This window comes from Heptranchias perlo, unplaced genomic scaffold, assembly GCF_035084215.1.
Source record: "Heptranchias perlo isolate sHepPer1 unplaced genomic scaffold, sHepPer1.hap1 HAP1_SCAFFOLD_100, whole genome shotgun sequence".
Taxonomy (NCBI): Eukaryota; Metazoa; Chordata; class Chondrichthyes; order Hexanchiformes; family Hexanchidae; genus Heptranchias; species Heptranchias perlo.
In genome coordinates this window covers 972,896-977,550 of record NW_027138217.1, presented here as the reverse complement: position 1 = coordinate 977,550, position 4,655 = coordinate 972,896, and positions in this window count along the sequence as shown.

Below are 4,655 nucleotides of genomic sequence, written 5' to 3'. Positions count from 1 at the left end.
TTTCGTGGTTCTTGTCAATTTTTGTTGGTTTTGATCTGATGAACTTATTTCAGTCAGCTAGATCTTTCTTCTTCAAAGCAATAAGATTTTATCTTCAAATACAAGAACTTTTCGTGGTTTTGTTGGTTTTCAGCAAATGAACATATTTCAGCGAGCTGGAAGTTTTTTCTTCAATAGCGTCAGATTTTATCTTAAAATACAAGAACTTTTCGTGGTTCTTGTCAATTTTTGTTGGTTTTCATCTAATGAACTTATTTCAGTCAGCCAGATCTTTCTTCTTTAATGCAAAAAGATTTTATCTTAAAATACAAGAACTTTTCGTGGTTCTTGTCAATTTTTGTTGGTTTTCATCGAATGAACTTATTTCAGTCAGCTAGATCTTACTTCTTCAAAGCAAAAAGATTTTATCTTCAAATACAAGAAATTTTCGTGATTTTGTTGGTTTTCAGCAAATGAACATATTTCAGCGAGCTGGAAGTTTTTTCTTTAATAGCGTCAGATTTTATTTTAAAACACAAGAACTTTTCGTGGTTCTTGTCAATTTTTGTTGGTTTTGATCTGATGAACTTATTTCAGTCAGCGAGATCTTTCTTCTTCAAAGCAAAAAGATTTTATCTTCAAATACACGAACTTTTCGTGGTTTTGTTGGTTTTCAGCAAATGAACATATTTCAGCGAGCTGGAAGTTTTTTCTTTAATAGCGTCAGATTTTATCTTAAAACACAAGAACTTTTCGTGCTTCTTGTCAATTTTTGTTGGTTTTGATCTGATGAACTTATTTCAGTCAGCCAGATCTTTCTTCTTTAATGCAAAAAGATTTTATCTTCAAATGCAAGAACTTTTCGTGGTTTTGTTGGTTTTCAGCAAATGAGCATATTTCAGCGAGTGAGAAGTTTTTTCTTTAATAGCGCAAGATTTTATCTTAAAATACAAGAACTTTTCGTGGTTCTTGTCAATTTTTGTTGGTTTTGATCTGATGAACTTATTTCAGTCAGCTCGATCTTTCTTCTTCAAAGCAAAAAGATTTTATCTTCAAATACAAGAACCTTTCGTGGTTTTGTTGGTTTTCAGCAAATGAACATATTTCAGCGAGCTGGAAGTTTTTTCTTGAATAGCGTCAGATTTTATCTTGCTTCTTGTCAATTCTTATTGGTTTTGATCTGATGAACTTATTTCAGTCAGTCAGATCTTTCTTCTTTAATGCAAAAAGATTTTATCTTCAAATGCAAGAACTTTTCGTGGTTTTATTGGTTTTCAGCAAATGAGCATATTTCAGCGAGTGAGAAGTTTTTTCTTCAATAGCGCAAGATTTTATCTTAAAATACAAGAACTTTTCGTGGTTCTTGTCAATTTTTGTTGGTTTTCATCTAATGAACTTATTTCAGTCAGCTAGATCTTTCTTCTTTAAAGCAAAAAGATTTTATCTTAAAAGACAAGAACTTTTCGTGCTTCTTGTCAATTTTTGTTGGTTTTGATCTGATGAACTTATTTCAGTCAGCTAGATCTTTCTTCTTCAAAGCAAAAAGATTTTATCTTCATATACAAGAACTTTTCGTGGTTTTGTTGGTTTTCAGCAAATGAACATATTTCAGCGAGCTTGAAGTTTTTTCTTCAATAGCGTCAGATTTTATCTTAAAATACAAGAACTTTTCGTGGTTCTTGTCAATTTTTGTTGGTTTTCATCGAATGAACTTATTTCAGTCAGCTAGATCTTTCTTCTTTAATGCAAAAAGATTTTATCTTAAAATACAAGAACTTTTCGTGCTTCTTGTCAATTTTTGTTGGTTGTGATCTGATGAACTTATTTCAGTCAGCCAGATCTTTCTTCTTTAATGCAAAAAGATTTTATCTTCAAATGCAAGAACTTTTCGTGGTTTTGTTGGTTTTCAGCAAATGAGCATATTTCAGCGAGCTGGAAGTTTTTTATTTAATAGCGTCAGATTTTATCTTAAAGTACAAGAACTTTTCGTGGTTCTTGTCAATTTTTGTTGGTTTTCATCTCATGAACTTATTTCAGTCAGCTGGATCTTTCTTCTTCGAAGCAAAAAGATTTTATCTTCAAATACAAGAACTTTTGGTGCTTTTGTTGGTTTTCAGCAAATGAGCATATTTCAGCGAGCTGGAAGTTTTTTCTTTAATAGCGTCAGATTTTATCTTAAAATATAAGAACTTTTCGTGGTTCTTGTCAATTTTTGTTGGTTTTCATCTAATGAACTTATTTCAGTCAGCTAGATCTTTCTTCTTCAAAGCAAAAAGATTTTATCTTCAAATACAAGAACTTTTGGTGCTTTTGTTGGTTTTCAGCAAATGAGCATATTTCAGCGAGTGAGAAGTTTTTTCTTTAATAACGTCAGATTCTATCTTAAAATACAAGAACTTTCGTGATTCTTGTCAATTTTTGTTGGTTTTCATCTAATGAACTTATTTCAGTCAGCTAGATCTTTCTTCTTCAAAGCAAAAAGATTTTATCTTCAAATACAAGAAATTTTCGTGATTTTGTTGGTTTTCAGCAAATGAACATATTTCAGCGAGCTGGAAGTTTTTTCTTAAATAGCGTCAGATTTTATCTTAAAATACAAGAACTTTTCGTGGTTCATGTCAATTTTTGTTGGTTTTGATCTGATGAACTTATTTCAGTCAGCCAGATCTTTCTTCTTTAATGCAAAAAGATTTTATCTTCAAATGCAAGAACTTTTCGTGGTTTTGTTGGTTTTCAGCAAATGAGCATATTTCAGCGAGCTGGAAGTTTTTTCTTTAATAGCGTCAGATTTTATCTTAAAGTACAAGAACTTTTCGTGGTTCTTGTCAATTTTTGTTGGTTTTCATCTCATGAACTTATTTCAGTCAGCTGGATCTTTCTTCTTCAAAGCAAAAAGATTTTATCTTCAAATACAAGAACTTTTCGTGGTTTTGTTGGTTTTCAGCAAATGAGCATATTTCAGCGAGCTGGAAGTTTTTTCTTTAATAGCGTCAGATTTTATCTTAAAATATAAGAACTTTTCGTGGTTCTTGTCAATTTTTGTTGGTTTTCATCCAATGAACTTATTTCAGTCAGCTAGATCTTTCTTCTTCAAAGCAAAAAGATTTTATCTTCAAATACAAGAACTTTTGGTGGTTTTGTTGGTTTTCAGCAAATGAGCATATTTCAGCGAGTGAGAAGTTTTTTTCTTTAATAACGTCAGATTCTATCTTAAAATACAAGAACTTTCGTGATTCTTGTCAATTTTTGTTGGTTTTCATCTAATGAACTTATTTCAGTCAGCTAGATCTTTCTTCTTCAAAGCAAAAAGATTTTATCTTCAAATACAAGAAATTTTCGTGATTTTGTTGGTTTTCAGCAAATGAACATATTTCAGCGAGCTGGAAGTTTTTTCTTAAATAGCGTCAGATTTTATCTTAAAATACAAGAACATTTCGTGGTTCATGTCAATTTTTGTTGGTTTTCATCCAATGAACTCATTTCAGTCAGCCAGATCTTTCTTCTTTAATGCAAAAAGATTTTATCTTCAAATGCAAGAACTTTTTGTGCTTTTGTTGGTTTTCAGCAAATGAACATATTTCAGCGAGCTGGAAGTTTTTTCTTGAATAGCGTCAGATTTTATCTTAAAACACAAGAACTTTTCGTGGTTCTTGTCAATTTTTGTTGGTTTTTATCTGATGAACTTATTTCAGTCAGCTAGATCTTTCTTCTTCAAAGCAAAAAGATTTTATCTTCAAATAGAAGAACCTTTCGTGGTTTTGTTGGTTTTCAGCAAATGAACATATTTAAGCGAGCTGGAAGTTTCTTCTTCAATCGCGTCAGATTTTATCTTAAAACACAAGAACTTTTCGTGCTTCTTGTCAATTTTTGTTGGTTTTGATCTGATGAACTTATTTCAGTCAGCCAGATCTTTCTTCTTTAATGCAAAAAGATTTTATCTTCAAATGCAAGAACTTTTCGTGGTTTTGTTGGTTTTCAGCAAATGAGCATATTTCAGCGAGTGAGAAGTTTTTTCTTTAATAGCGCAATATTTTATCTTAAAATACAAGAACTTTTCGTGGTTCTTGTCAATTTTTGTTGGTTTTCATCTAATGAACTTATTTCAGTCAGCTAGATCTTTCTTCTTTAAAGCAAAAAGATTTTATCTTAAAACACAAGAACTTTTCGTGGTTCTTGTCAATTTTTGTTGGTTTTGATATGATGAACTTATTTCAGTCAGCTAGATCTTTCTTCTTCAAAGCAATAAGATTTTATCTTCAAATACAAGAACTTTTCGTGGTTTTGTTGGTTTTCAGCAAATGAACATATTTCAGCGAGCTGGAAGTTTTTTCTTTAATAGCGTCAGATTTTATCTTAAAATACAAGAACTTTTCGTGGTTCTTGTCAATTTTTGTTGGTTTTCATCCAATGAACTTATTTCAGTCAGCTAGATCTTACTTCTTCAAAGCAAAAAGATTTTATCTTCAAATACAAGAAATTTTCGTGATTTTGTTGGTTTTCAGCAAATGAACATATTTCAGCGAGCTGGAAGTTTTTTCTTTAATAGCGTCAGATTTTATCTTAAAACACAAGAACTTTTCGTGGTTCTTGTCAATTTTTGTTGGTTTTGATCTGATGAACTTATTTCAGTCAGCGAGATCTTTCTTCTTCAAAGCAAAAAGATTTTATCTTCAAAT